The following is a 15,868-nucleotide window of genomic DNA, read 5'->3' as shown; positions in this document are numbered from 1 at the left end:
TTCCCCATGGTGTTAGCTCCTTCATACACCAAGAGCCATTCACGCCAGTCCCATGGGATTGTGGGTTCCCAAAGGTGTCCCACACCATGGCCTCAGAGAAGCCCCAGGGCAGTACAGTGGGGCAGGTGAGGTGAGGTGCTGATAGCTGTCAGGTCTAAGCAGGCAAAGCTAGTCGTGGAAGCAAAGGTTAGAGTAAAAGTCGGGCCAAGAGGAGGCAAGGTATGAGAAGTATCCAATACGGAAACTCACATCCCGGCCTCCCTCAAAGCCACTAAAAGTAGGCCTTCTCCTGGACCCCTACAGTGTCACTAGTGAAAGGTCTTTGGCATGGAGTGACCTTATCTTTTCAAACTTCCTTTTCTGAACCAAGACAATTGGATATAAGAGTAAACTATGGACATTTTACTGGTATGACTTGAAGAACCTAAAACTTCACACGTCTAAAACCCTTAATTGTTCCGTATGATCACTCCAAAACTGTCCTTAAAACTGTATACTCCCTCTCAATAAACAGCACTCAGTTTCTCAGATCATACCTTGGAGCCATGCTTGAACTCTTTTTCTCCTATTCCGTATCCGGCGCACCAGCAATCTTGTTTACCGCACTTTTACAGTGTACTCTAAACCCTCCACTTCACGCCCATCCTCCACTACCAGACTGGTCCCAGGCAGCCCTGAAACTGTAGGTAATCATTACTTAAATCCTGTAACCTGCCTTCACTAATCAAGGTTGTTAACTGTTGCTACAAAACACCTGCATGTCCTCCAACCGCACATCACCTAAACAAGATGTTTGCCGGAGTGGCTCTCCAAGAACTTGGAGTCAGCTGTGTCTCGTTCTAGCCGAGCTGGTTAAGATGGAATGGGACCACCTACCCTTCAACTGGGCATGCGCGAGTGTCCGCTCAGTGACCTTCTGAGCATGCGACGGCTGTAGCGTAGTTACGCCTGCGCAGAAGGACAATTATCTCACCTTTTCCCAATCACTTTTCCCCACTCTCCCCACGCCTCAGACCTCCCTGCTTCTTTAGTCTTTAATCCATGAATACGCTGAGCCCCTTGCTTTGGGGCGATGGACCTGAGGCTAGTTCTCCCGTCTTTCTGCTTGGCTGCCTTGTGACTAAACCCTCTCTTTCTGCAAACCTCAGCGTCTTGGCGTTTTGGCTCATTGTGCGACGGGCAAAAACGAGCCTGGTTCAGTAGCAGTACCACCTCTCACGCGGATCATCCCAACAGCTTCTGGACTATTCCTGTTTCCACTCTTGCCTTCTGCAGTCTGTTCTCTGCACAGTGGCCAGAGTGGCTACATTTAAACACGGTAAGCCGTATCGTTTCCGTTGTCTCAACTCTTCAACTGTTCCCATTAGGTTTCAGATAAAATCCCAAATCCTAGCTATGGCTATGTGCCTACATGGTCTGGCCCCTGTCCACGTCTGTGGGCTCATTTCATCCCATTCTAGCCCTTGCTCTGTGGTCTCTAATTACTCTTTCCTCCTTGATATTCCTCACATGTATCAAAAACATTTCTATTCACACTTCTGCACTTGCAGTTTCTTCTGTTTGGAGTGGTTTATTCTCTCACTTCATTCACACTTCAGTTTATCTCCCAAGGAGACTTCCCAGGACCACCCCTTGTTTAAAGTAGTCTTCCATCATAATATACACTCTTCTCCTGTTATATTTTTCTTCATAGAACTTATTACCTGTTATATATGTATAAAATATGTTATATATAGACATACACACACAACATATATATGATAGGTAACATACATATTATATGATATATATAAAACGTGTGTGTCTGTGTATATGGGAATTTGCTTGCTTTTTGTCTGTTTCACTCACTAGAATATTGCTACATTAAGGGCATGGATAAAGTTGAATTTACTACTCTATTTCCAGTATCTAGACGAGTCCTTTGCACATAAGGGTTTAAGTAGTTAATTAATTAAGTCAGATAAAATGGCGCTTGGGTTGTCAGTAGATTTCCCTTTAGCTCTATGTGCTACTCAGCAGATACTAGTTAATAATGGAAAAAGAGGGCTCCCCTGGTGGTGCAGTGGTTGAGAGTCCGCCTGCCGATGCAGGGGACACGGGTTCGTGCCCCGGTCCGGGAAGATCCCACATGCCGCGGAGCGGCTGGGCCCGTGAGCCATGGCCGCTGAGCCTGCGCGTCCGGAGCCTGTGCTCCGCGGCGGGAGAGGCCACAACAGTGAGAGGCCCGCGTACCGCAAAAAAAAAAAAAAAAGAAAATGACGACAGGATTTCTGTAGTATTTGACAGCATCAGCTAACTTCTATGAAAACAGAGCCCTAGTCACATTTACTTTATGTTCCCCTTATAGTCTGATGAGGGTCTTCTAGAACTATAGCAAGCCAAGTTTGATGATGAGTACTCTGTGTTCATCAAAGACCTGAAGTCATTTAGCCAGAATTTGGGAGGTAGAACTTGGAGGGTCGTGGAGGATAATTTAGGAGCCTCTTTTGGAAATGGCATATGTGGATTCCACCAACAAGCCACTGGCCAGAATTTAATCCCATGGCCCTACCTAACTGTAGAGGTGGATGGAAAATAGAATTTAGCTGTGTTCCCAGGATGAAATGTAGCTATTAACTCTGTCACAACAGATAAATGGATGACCTTCTATAATCCTTAAAAATCCTTGGAGATTAGTACTCTATCCTCATTTAGAGATTAAAAATAATCTGACCCTCAGAGCGATTGAGCTACACAACCAAGATCACAAAGCTAATGATTATGTGGCAGATCCAGTGCTTCGTGGATTTATCTATGATATTTCCCTGCTGTTTTAGGTACTGGAAACTCCAGACAGCACCAATCACTTTGATGCAGCTGACTTTGCTCATGATTTTATCTGTGCTTACACATCAGTAAAGAGTGCATGTAGACCTTGGACCTGAATTACTATTATTTTTTTAACATCTTTATTGGAGTATAATTACTTTACAATGGTGTGTTAGTTTCTGCTTTATAACAGAGTGAATCAGCTATACGTATACATATATGCCCATATCTCTTCCCTCTTGCGTCTCCCTCACTCCCACCATCCCTATCACATCCCTCTAGGTGGTCACAAAGCACTGAGCTGATCTCCCTGTGCTATGTAGCTGCTTCCCACTAGCTATCTATTGTACATTTGGTAGTGTATATATGTCCATGCCACTCTCTCACATTGTCCCAGCTTGCCCTTCCCCCTCCCTGTGTCCTCAAGTCCATTCTCTACATCTGCGTCTTTATTCCTGTCTTGCCCCTAGGTTCTTCAGAAACTTTTTTATTTTTTTCCTTAGATTCCATATATATGTGTTAGCATACGGTATTTGTTTTTCTCTTTCTGACTTACTTCACTCTGTATGACAGACTCTAGGTCCATCCACCTCACTACAAATAACTCAATTTTGTTTCTTTTTATGGCAAAGTAATATTCCATTGTATATATGTGCCACATCTTCTTTACCCATTCATCTGTTGATGGACACTTAGGTTGCTTCCGTGTCTGGGCTATTGTAAGTAGAGCTGCAATGAACATTGTGGTACATGACTCTTTCTGAATTATGGTTTTCTCAGGGTATATGCCCAGTAGTGGGATAGCTGGGTCATATGGTAGTTCTATTTTTAGTTTTTTAAGGACCCTCAATACTGTCCTTCATAGTGGCTGTATCAATTCCCACCAACAGTGCAAGAGGCTTCCCTTTTCTGCACAGCCTCTCCAGCATTTATTGTTTGTAGATTTTTGATGATGGCCATTCTAGCTGGTGTGAGGTGATACCTCATTGTAGTTTTGATGTGCATTTCTCTAATGACTAATGATGTTGAGCATTCTTTCATGTGTTTGTTAGCAATCTGTATATCTTCTCTGGAGAAACGTCTGTTTAGGTCTTCTGCCCATTTTTGGATTGGGTTGTTTGTTTTTTGGATATTGAGCTGCATGTGCTGCTTGTAAATTTTGGAGATTAATCCTTTGTCAGTTTCTTCATTAGCAAATATTTTCTCCCATTCTGAGGGTTGTCTTTTCGTCTTGTTTATGGTTTCCTTTGCCGTGTAAAAGCTTTTAAGTTTCATTAGGTCCCATTTGTTTATTTTTGTTTTTATTTCCATTTCTCTAGGAGGTGGGTCAAAAAGGACCTTGCTGTGATTTACGTCATAGAGTGTTCTGCATATATTTTCCTCTAAGAGTTTGATAATGTCTGGCCTTACATTTCGGTCTTTAATCCAATTTGAGTTTATTTTTGTGTATGGTGTTAGGGAGTGTTCTAATTTCATTCCTTTACATGTAGCTGCCCAGTTTTTCCAGCATCACTTATTGAAGAGGTTGTCTTTTCTCCATTGTATATTCTTGCCTCCTTTATCAAAGATAAGGTGACCATATGTGCGGGGGTTTCTCTCTGGGCTTTCTATCCTGTTCCATTGATCTATATTTCTATTTTTGTGCCAGTACCATACTATCTTGATTACTAGCTTTGTAGTATAGTCTGAAGTCAGGGAGCCTGATTTCTCCAGTTCCGTTTTTCTTTCTCAAGATTGCTTTGGCTATTCGGGGTCTTTTGTGTTTCCATACAAATTGTGAAAATTATTTTTCTAGTTCTGTGAAAAATGCCAGTGGTAGTTTGATACGGATGGCATTGAATCTGTAGATTGCTTTGGGTAGTAGAGTCATTTTCAGAACATTGATTGTTCCAATCCAAGAACATGGTATATCTCTCCATCTGTTTGTATCATCTTTAATTTCTTTCATCAGTGTCTTATAATTTTCTGCATAAAGGTCTTTTGTCTCCTTAGGTAGGTTTATTCCTAGATATTTTATTCTTTTTGTTGCAGTGGTAAATGGGAGTGTTTCCTTGATTTCACTTTCAGATTTTTCATCATTAGTGTATAGGAATGCAAGAGATTTCTGTGCATTAATTTTGTATCCTGCTACTTTACCAAATTCATTGATTAGCTCTAGTAGTTTTCTGGTAGCATCTTTAGGATTCTCTATGTATAGTATCATGTCATCTGCAAACAGTGATAGCTTTACTTCTTCTTTTCCAATTTGTATTCCTTTTAGTTCTTTTTCTTTTCTGATTGCTGTGGTTAAAACTTCCAAAACTATGTTGAATAATAGTGGTGAGAGTGCGCAACCTTGTCTTGTTCCTGATCTTAGTGGAAATGGTTTCAGTTTTTCACCATTGAGGACAATGTTGGCTGTGTGTTTGTCATATATGGCCTTTATTATGTTGAGGTAAGTTCCCTCTCTGCTGACTTTCTGGAGGGTTTTTATCATAAGTGGGTGTTGAATTTTGTGGAAAGCTTTCTCTGGATCTGTAGAGATGATCATATGGTTTTTCTCCTTCAATTTGTTAATATGGTTTATCACATTGATTGATTTGTGTATATTGAAGAATCCTTGCATTCCTGAGATAAACCCCACTTGATCATGGTGTATGATCCTTTTAATGTGCTGTTGGATTCTGTTTGCTAGTATTTTGTTGAGGATGTTTGCATCTATGTTCATCAGTGATATTGGCCTGTAGTTTTCTTTCTTTGTGACATTCATGTCTGGTTTTGGTATCAGGGTGATGGTGGCCTCATAGAATGAGTTGGGAATGTTCCTCCCTCTGCTATATTTTGGAAGAGTTTGAGAAGGATAGGTGTTAGCTCTTCTCTAAATGTTTGATAGAATTCGCCTGTGAAGCCATCTGGTCCTTGGTTTTGTTTGTTGGAAGATTTTTAATCACAGTTTCAATTTCAGTGCTTGTGATTGATCTGTTCATATTTTCTATTTCTTCCTGGTTCAGTCTCGGCAGGTTGTGCATTTCTAAGAGTCTGTCCATTCCTTCCAGGTTGTCCGTTTTATTGGCATAGAGTTGCTTGTAGTAATCTCTCATGATCCTTTGTATTTCTGCAGTGTCAGTTGTTACTTCTCCTTTTTCCTTTCTAAATCTATTGATTTGAGTCTTCTCCAATATTTTCACGATGAGTCTTGCTAATGGTTTATCAATTTTGTTTATCTTCTCAAAGAACCAGCTTCTAGTTTTACTGATCTTTGCTGTCGTTTTCTTCATTTCTTTTTCATTTATTTCTGATCTGATCTTTATGATTTCTTTCCTTCTGCTAACTTTGGATTTTGTTTGTTCTTCTTACTGTAGTTCCTTTGGGTATAAGGTTAGTTTGTTTATCTGAGATGTTGCTTGTTTCTTAAGGTAGGATTGTATTGCTATATACTTCCCTCTTAGAACTGCTTCTAATTCATCCCATAGGTTTTGGGGCATCGTGTTTTCATTGTCATTTGTTTGTAGGTATTTTTTGCTTTCCTCAGCGATCTCTTGGTTATTAAGTTGTGTATTGTTATACTCCATGTGTTTGTAATTTTTACAGACTTTTTTTCCTGTAATTGATATCTAGTCTCATAGCGTTGTGGTCAGAAAAGATACTTGATACAATTTCATTATTCTTAAATTTACCAAGGCTTGATTTGTTTCCCAAGATATGATCTATTCTGGAGAATGTTCAATGAGCACTTGAGAGGAAAGTGTATTCTGTTGTTTGTGGATGGAATGTCCTATAAATATCAGTTAAGTCCCTCTTGTTTAATGTATCATTTAAAGCTTGTGTTTCCTTATTTATTTTCATTTTGGATGATCTGTCCATTGGTGAAAGTGGGGTGTTAAAGTCCCTTACTATGATTGTGTTACTGTCAATTTCCCCTTTTATGGCTGTTAGCATTTGCCTTATGTATTGAGGTGCTCCTATGTTGGGTGCATAAATATTTACAATTGTTATATCTTTTCTTGGATTGATCCCTTGATCATTATGTAGTGTCCTTCTTTGTCTCTTTTAATAGTCTTTGTTTTAAAGTCTATTTTGTCTGATATGAGAATTGCAATTCCAGCTCTCTTTTGATTTCCATTTACATGGAATATCTTTTTCCAGACCCTCACATTCAGTCTGTATGTGTCCATAGGTCTCAAGTGTGTCTCCTGTAGACAGCATATATATGGGTGTTGTTTTTGTATCCATTCATCCAGTCTGTGTCTTTTATTTGGAGGATTTAATCCATTTACATTTGAGGTAATTATTGATATGTATGTTCCTATTACCATTCTGTTAATTGTTTGGGGTTTTTTATTGTAGGTCTTTTCCTTGTGTTTCCTGCCTAGAGAAGTTCCTTTAGCATTTGTTATAAAGCTGGTTTGGTGGTGCTGAATTCTCTTAGCTTTTGCTTGTCTGTAAAGGTATTAATTTCTCCATCGAATCTGAATGAGATCCTTGCTGGGTAGAGTAATCTTGGGAAAAGCTTTTTCCCTTTCATCCCTTTAAATAATGTCCTGCCATTCCCTCTGGCTTGCAGTTTCTGCTGAAACAGCAGCTGTTAACCTTATGGGGATTCCCTTGTATGTTATTTGTTGTTTTTCCCTTGCTGCTTTTAATATTTTTCTTTGTACTTAATTTTTGATAGTTTGATTAATATGTGTCTTGGCATGTTTCTCCTTGGATTTATCCTGTAGGGACTCTCTGTGCTTCCTGGACTTGATTAACTACTTCCTTTCCCATATTAGGGAAGTTTTCAACTGTAATCTCTTCAGATACTTTCTCAGTCCCTTTTTTTTTCCCCTTCTTCTTTTGGGACTCCTGTAATTTGAATGTTGGTGCATTTAATGTTGTCCCAGTGGTGTCTGAGTCTGTCCTCAATTCTTTTCATTCTTTTTTATTTATTCTGCTCTGCAGTAGTTATTTCCACTATTTTATCTTCCAGGTCACTTATGCGTTCCTCTGCCTCAGTTATTCTGCTATTGATTCCTTCTAAAGAATTTTTAATTTCATTTGTTGTGTTGTTCCTCATTGTTTGTTTGGTCTTTAGTTCATCTAGGTCTCTGTTAAATGTTTCTTATATTTTCTCCACTCTATTTCCAAGATTTTGGATCATCTTTACAGTCATTACTCTGAATTCTTTTTCAGGTAGACTGCCTATTTCCTCTTCATTTGTTAGGTCTGGTGGGTTTTTATCTTGCTCCTTCATCAGATGTGTGTTTCTCTGTGTTCTCATTTTGCTTGACTTACTGTGTTTTCAGTCTCCTTTTCACAGGCTGCAGGTTTGTAGTTCCTGTTGTTTTTGGTGTCTGCGCCCAGTGGTAAGGTTGGTTCAGTGAGTTGTTTAAGCTTCCTGGTGGAGGGGAATAGTGCTTTTGTTCTGGTGGATGAGGCTGGATCTTGTCTTTCTGGTAGGCAGGTCTGCATCTGGTGGTGTGTTTTGGGGTGTCTGTGACCTTATTCAGATTCTAGGCAGCCTCTCTGCTAATCGGTGAGGTTGTGTTCCTCTCTTGCTAGTTGTTTGGCACAGGGTGTCCAGCGCTGTAGCTTGCTGGTGGTTGAGTGTATCTGGGGCTTGGTGTTGAGATGGAGATCTCTGGGAGTTTCATGCCGTTTGATATTACATGGAGCTGGGAGGTCTCTGGTGGACCAGTGTCCTGAACTCGGCTCTCCCACCTCAGAGGCACAGGCCTGACACCCAGCAGGAGTACCAAGACCCTGTCATCCACACAGTCAGAATAAAAGGGAGACAAAAAGAAAGAATGAAAGAAAAAATAAAGTAGAATAAAATAAAATATTGTTATTAAAATAAAAAATAATTATTAAAAATAAAAAAAAAAGAGAGCAACCAAACCATAAAACAAATCCACCAGTGATAACAAGTGCTAAAAACTATACTAAAAAAACAAACAAAAAACAGACAGACCGAACCCTAGGACAAATGGTAAAAAGCAAAGCTATATAGATAAATCACACACAGAAGCATAGACATACACACTCACAAAAAGAGAAAAAGGAGAAAACTATATATATCGTTGCCCCCAGTGTCCACCACCTCAGTTTGGGTTGATTCGTTGTCTATTCAGTTATTCCACACATGCAGGGTACATCAAGTTGATTGTGGAGATTTAATCCGCTGCTTCTGAGGCTGCCGGGAGAGATTTCCCTTTCTCTTTTTTGTTTGCACAGCTCCTGGGGCTCTGCTTTGGATTTGGCCCCACCTCTGCATGTAGGTCGCTGGAGGGCGTCTGTTGTTTGCTCAGACAGGACGGGGTTAAAGGAGCCGCTGATTCGGGGGCTCTGGCTCACTCAGGCCGGGGGAGGGGGGGAGGGAGGGGCACGGAGTGCGGGGCGGGCCTGCGGCGGCAGAGGCCGGCGTGACGTTGCACCAGCGTGAGGCGCGCCGTGTGTTCTCCCAGGGAAATTGTCTCTGGACTCCAGCACCCTGGCCGTGGCGGGCTGCACAGGCTCCCCGGAAGGGGGGTGTGGACAGTGACCTGTGCTCGCACACAGGCTTCTTGGTGGCGGCAGCAGCGGCCTTAGCGTCTCATGCCCGTCTCTGGGGTCCGCGCTTTTAGCTGTGGCTCGCGCCCGTCTCTGGAGCTCCTTTAGGCGGCAATCTTAATCCCCTCTCCTCGCGCACCAGGAAACAAAGAGGTAAGAAAAAGTCTCTTGCCTCTTCGGCAGGTCCAGACTTTTCCCCGGACTCCCTCCCGGCTAGCTGTGGCGCACTAGCCCCCTTAAGGCTGTGTTCACGCCACCAACCCCAGTGCTCTCCCTGCGCTCCGACCGAAGCCCGAGCCTCAGCTCCCAGCCCCGCCCGCCCCGGAGGGTGAGCAGACAAGCCTCTCGGGCTGGTGAGTGCCGGTTGGCACCGATCCTCTGTGCGGGAATCTCCCCGCTTTGCCCTCCGCACCCCTGTTGTTGTGCTCTCCTCCGCATCTCTGAAGCTCCCCCAACTCTGCCACCCGCAGTCTCTGTCCGCGAAGGGGCTTCCTAGTGTGTGGAGACCTTTCCTCCTTCACGGCTCCCTCCCACTGGTGTAGGTCCCGTCCCTATTCTTTCGTCTCTGTTTTTTCTTTTTTCTTTTGCCCTACCCAGGTACGTGGGGGGTTTCTTGCCTTTTGGGAGGTCTGAGGTCTTCTGCCAGTGTTCAGTAGGTGTTCTGTAGGAGTTGTTCCACGTGTAGATGTATTTCTGGTATATTTGTGGGGAGGAAGGTGATCTCCACGTCTTACTCTTCTACCATCTTCTAGCTCCTCTGAATATTTTTAAATAGAGTTTAACATACTGTGGTTTTTCTTTATAGTCCAGTCCCAATCACTCTGAGTGCCTTCTTTCATCTTGCCAGTCACAGTATTTCAGTACTTTTCAATAATAAAACGAATACAACAAAACTCCTTTCTGCTTTTCCATTAACTTAGATAACATAGTTAAAATCTTAGTTGATTATCTGAAATACATAGTCTTATTGATTCTGGTTTGTGTCATTTGAATCACTCCCATTTTAATAGAGACATAAGTTATACTTGATTGCCTTCAGTTGCTAAATGCTGATTCATTGGGAAGAATTATATCCCTGTCAATTAAGGATAATTAAGCAGAGTATCAAAATAATAGACTCAACTTGAATCAGTGAAAGTGTAAGATGTAGTTCAAAGTCTAATCAGAGAATTAATAGAAAACACCAGCTGGGGGTGCCTTACTTACATGGAATCTTGTTTACCTAGATGCTGGTCCTCAGCTTTGGAGATACAGAAACTCTGTGAATAGGCCCCTTAAAGATCTCACTCACCAAAGAAATTCATGAGACATTGATGACTAAAAGAGTCCTAATTCTTCATTTATAATAAAGTATGCTACCTTCAGTGACTAGAGAATTAATTTCCTTTACCCAGAGCATACCTTCTTGTTTTTAAGAGATTGAGGAAACACACTTATAAACCTAATAATTTTATGGGAAATAAAAAGTTATGAAATGTTATTAGGTAGCTTCAAGAGGACATTTTGTCCAGGAATTGTTAGGATCTAACAATACTTCCACATCACAAAACTAAAACACAAAACAAAACAATAACAACAGTAGTTTTCCCTTAGGGAATGGAAAGTACTTGTACATTACGTATACTATTTCTGGACTTCCCTGGTGGCGCAGTGGTTAAGAATTCGCCTGCCAATGCAGGGGACACGGGTTCGATCCCTGGTCCGAGAAGATCCCACATGCCATGGAGCAACTAAGCCTGTGAGCCACAACTACTGAGCCTGCGTGCCACAGTTACTGAAGCCCACACGCCTAGAGCCTGTGCTCAGCAACAAGAGAAGCCACCACAGTGAGAAGCCCGTGCACCGCAATGAAGAGTAGCCCCCGCTTGCCTCAACTAGAGAAAGCCCACACGCAACAATGTGGTCCCAACGCAGCCAAAAGAAAAAAACAGAATAAATAAATTTTAAAATATTAAAAAAATTGTTTTTAGGGTAGCAGTATTTTTAGTGGAAAGGACATAGAATTTTAAATTAGGCAAATCTAGGATTAAGCCCATTTAACAGTCATTTATTGGATGATTTTATTTTGATGAGACCACAACATGAAATTTACTCTCAACAAATTTGTTAGTGTATGATACATTATTATTGACTGTAGATACAATGGTGTAAAGAAGATGTCTAGAGTTTATTCATTTTGCTTAACTGAAACTTTATACCCCTTGATAAATAATTACTTATTCCCTTCAGCACCTCCCAGCCCTGGGCAACCACCATTCCACTCTTTGATTTTGTGAATTTGACTATTTTCGATACTTCGTGTAAGAAGAATTATGTAGTTTTTGTTTCTTTGTGACTGATCAATTTCACTTAGCATGATGTCCTCAAGATTCATCCATATAGTCACATATTGCAGAATTTTCCTTCTTTTTTTAAAGGCTGAATGGTATTCTACTGTACATATGTACCACATATTCTTTATCTGTTCATCTGTTGAATGACATTTAAGTTGTTTCCACAGCTTGGCTACTGTGATGTTGCAGTAAGCATAGGAGTGCTAGTATCTCTCTGAAATCCTGATTTCAATTCTTCTGGATAAATACCCAGAAGTGGGACTGCTGGATCATATAGCAGTTTAATTTTTAATTTTTTGAGGAATCTACCTATTGTTTTCCACAGTGGCTGCACCATTCTTTATTCCCACCAACAGTGTGCAGGTGTTCCAATTTCTCCATATCTTCATCAATACTTAATGTCTTTTTTTTTTTTTTGGTAATAGTCATCCTGATAGATGTGTGCTCACTGTGGTTTTGATTAACATTTCACTGATGATTAGTGGTGTTGAACATCCTTTCATATACCTGTTGGCTATCTGTATGTCTTTATTGAAGAAATGTCTATTCAAATCCTTTGCCCATTTAAAACTTAGATTATTTGTTTTTTGCTGTTGAGTTGTAGGAGTTATTTCTATATTATAGATATTAACCTCTTATCAGATATATGGTTTGCAGATGTTTTCTCCCATTCTGTAGGTTGCCTTTTAATTTTATTGATCATTTCCTTTGCTATGTAGAAGCTTTTTAGTTTGAGGTAGTCCAACTTGTCTATTTTTGTTTTTTGTTGTCTGTCCTTTTGGTGTCATACCCATGAAACCATTGCTGAGACCAATGTCATGAAGATTTTTGCCTGTGTTTCTTCGAGTAGTTTCATGGTTTCAGGTCTTACTTTCAAGTCTTTAACCCACTGGAATTGATTTTTGTGTATGGTGTAAGATAGGGGTCCAATTTCGTTCCTTTACATATGGATATCCAGTTTTCACAGCTCCATTTGTTAAAGAGACTATATAGTTTCTATGCTGTAGATAATACAACACCTCCCTAGAACCTTCAGAATTTTCTGCTACTGGAACTTACTATAAACTCCTCATGTATTCTTTTCCTTTCCTAGTTATCTCAAGGACCAAAGCTACTTGAATCACAGCCTGAAACTACTGAGGGATCCTTCCTTCTCTGGGCTCCAGTCAAAGCTAGCAGCCTTCTTTGTCATTCAGTAAGTAAGTCAGATTACTCTTTCTTAATGTAGAATGTGCTGTTTCCAGAATCTGAAAATGTGAACCAGACATTATGTGCCTCTCTTTGTGCTGGAAGATCTGAGATGCAAAAATTTCTCCTTTATATTGAGGGGATAGCGCAGCATGCCACAGACTACTAGGGCCCTGAAAACTTCACTGATGAGGCATAACGTTGAATCTTTGTAGAGTGCATTTTCCGCCACTGGAACACATTTGTCTTACCTTAGTCTCCAATTTACATTTTAATCCAATTAACATAATGTCATTGATATAGTAGCCAATGTGATGTTCTGTGGAATGCTTATATTTCTGAAGACACTTTGGACTATATTTTTAAAGAAACCAGGAAAATTTACATAGTCTTGGGGTAGTACCATATATGTACACTGTTGTCCATCCTATTTGAATGTGAACTATTTCTGACCCTCCTTATTGATAGGGATGGAAAATGCATTCACCAAATCAGTAGCCACTTAACATGTACTGGAGGCTGTGTTAATTTGCTCTAGTATAGATTCCATGTTTGACATAGAAACTGAAATTTGGACATCTGCTTGGTTGAGTTTCTAGATTTATTTAATTGTTGTAGGAGTCAGACCTACAAATTAAGTGGAATATGATGGGGACCAATATCTCTGCATATTTTGCATCTCAAGTGTGGCACTAATCTCTTTGATTCCTTTGGTAATATGTTATTATTTACTGTATTTACAATCTTGGCCAGAGGTGGTGGGGCAATTTTTGAGGCTTCCACTTAGCCTTTTCCTTTATTATTTCTCTTATACCACAGCTCAAGGAACTGATGTGAGTGTTCTACCAATTACCAGCTATGTCTAGTACAAGTATACATTTAGGGACTGGGAAGTAACTGTTGGGTGTGACCACAGCTATGAGCTGAACCTGCTCCAAGATAATATTTATTTCCTAGATAACATGTATTCATATTCTATTAGGGGAGTGATGGTAGCACTTTGGGCTCCCAAATATCAATGCCAATATAGACCCCATATACAACTATTCTCAAAAGGTTTGAAGGTATTTTCTTTTCCCCAGTGTATGGTTAACTAAGTAAATGGCTATGGGTCTCTTTAGGGAAGAATGGAGGAAGTTACTAGTGAGTATATATATCATAGTTTTGTGTGACGCTTCCTCACAGGAATCCAGATTTTTTTTCAGTCATGAATTCTGAATCAGAACTGGCTTATGTCTGAAAATTACGCATGGGATCAATTATAATTTTTCATTGATTTTTTTCACATTTATTATGAATATTATCCAAAACACAGAAAAGTTGAAAGAGTTATACAGTGGACACTCTTAAGCTCATCACCTAGATTCTAAAATTGATATTTTTCTATAATTATTTATCAACTATCATCATATAGTCATTCCTCTATCAATATATCAAATAATTTTTTGATGCTTTCATAGTAGTTTGCTTTATCAGTACCCTTAAACATTTCCAAATGTATATCCTCATCTAGAATTTAATATCTGTGTTAAGGTTGTTTTCCATGGTACAGTTCCAAGCAAATCCATACAGTAGGAAAATAACTGTCACATTATTTCTTTTCATCTTCTTTTTGTGAATGTCTACACAGTTTGCATTGCCTGACAAAAGGTTTTTAAATCTATATACCTAGAAAATAAGATGGACAACAGAGTGCCGAAAACAAATGCTGCTTTGGGTTCAGAACAAAACTTCTGCTCAAACTTCTTCTCTTCTAAAAACGTGTCTTTGTTTTCATGTGTTAGATCCTATTTTCTTTGATACTTAACAACATTTTTTGGTCTATTTATTTTCTATTTGTCAAATTATGAAGAGTAGTGAGTATTAAAAAGAAACAGTTGTGTTTCAGGTCAAGCTATTTATTGACCATCCAGAGTTTGGCAATGATAAATATGACAAGGTAGGTCTTGATGAATTTGGGGTCTTTGTGATTTGAAGATATTGCTTTCAGTTTAGCTTGTTAAAGGAGACAGACAACTCCTTTCTCCTCTAAATAATACAAACCAACAAAGTAATAACAATAATATGAACAGAAAGAAAGACATTTGTGGTGGCCTAAGGTTTTATCTCTTTTCCTCCATTACCTCTCATAATACTGACTCTTTCCTCTCCATACACAATTTATTTGGGCCTTTGGATGATGTGGCATAGAGTAAGGATATGGGCCTTGTATTCATGTAGACAAAGATTTGCAAAATGGTTTTGCTATTTCCCAGCTGTGTACTTGAGGAAGTCTCACACTTCCTCTAAAATTTTTGGCTTTTTTCCAGAAAATCATGGGAAATAATGCCTAGTTTAGAGTGTACTTTTGAAAATATTACACAATCAGTAGCTTCTATTGTCATTGATTATCTTATTCAACAGACATTGAGGAGTTATTATATTCAGACATTCTTATGTATCTCAAAAGTACAAAGTTGATAAGTCCCTAACCCAAGACACATATTGTCTAAAAAAATTAATAAAATTTTAATAAAATTATATTGATCAGTAGTTAACATACATTGTGATGATGCTATCACATAAGAAGACATTGAATGGAAAAGAGCTAAAGAAAGAGTGTGATAAGGAGTAACATCCAATCTAGCCCTGGGGTTGAGAAGATATGAAAGAAATTGGTGAAATCTTTTAAGAGGAAGTAAGATTTGAGTTACTTCCTGAAGAATGACAGTAGGTGTGGATACAAGAGAGGGATATTACAGAAAAAAACACCTGTGATATATAAATTCACAAATGTAAAAAAGAGTATGGCTTGTTTGGAAGTTTTATGTGATTGATACGGAAGTACACATAGGGACAGTAATAAAGAATGAGAGAAGTAGGCAGGACCCATATGATGAAGGACCTTGAAAGCTTGGTTAAGAAACTTCACCTTTAAACTAGAGGCCATGCGATACCACTAAGGAGTTAAAACAAGAAAATTACAAGAATTTCAGGAAATTCACTATATCTGGATATAGGCTTAAGAATGAAATTGGAGAAACTAGTTATGA

The 15,868-nt window shown here is 39.6% G+C and overlaps 1 long non-coding RNA gene across 7 annotated transcripts in view; it reads left to right on the top strand.

Annotated features, from left to right (window-relative positions):
• Positions 1-15,868, top strand: part of LOC307186235 — a 358,643-nt gene that overhangs the window by 133,964 nt on the left and 208,811 nt on the right. For 4 of the 7 annotated variants that reach the window (XR_013828283.1, XR_013828285.1, XR_013828286.1 and 1 more), the window contains one exon: positions 12,742-12,843. The exons of 1 other annotated variant lie outside the window; for it this stretch is intronic. This is a non-coding gene — a long non-coding RNA (uncharacterized lncRNA). Of the gene's footprint in view, positions 1-1,030; positions 1,319-12,741; positions 12,848-15,868 lie in introns of those variants that run through there. 2 more of the 7 variants (XR_013828289.1, XR_013828288.1) reach the window with 2 other exon arrangements.

This window comes from Stenella coeruleoalba (genome assembly GCF_951394435.1).
Source record: "Stenella coeruleoalba genome assembly, chromosome: 4".
Classification (NCBI taxonomy): Eukaryota; Metazoa; Chordata; class Mammalia; order Artiodactyla; family Delphinidae; genus Stenella; species Stenella coeruleoalba.
The sequence above is the reverse complement of the archived record's forward strand: the minus strand, read 5'-3'. Positions and strand labels throughout refer to the sequence as shown.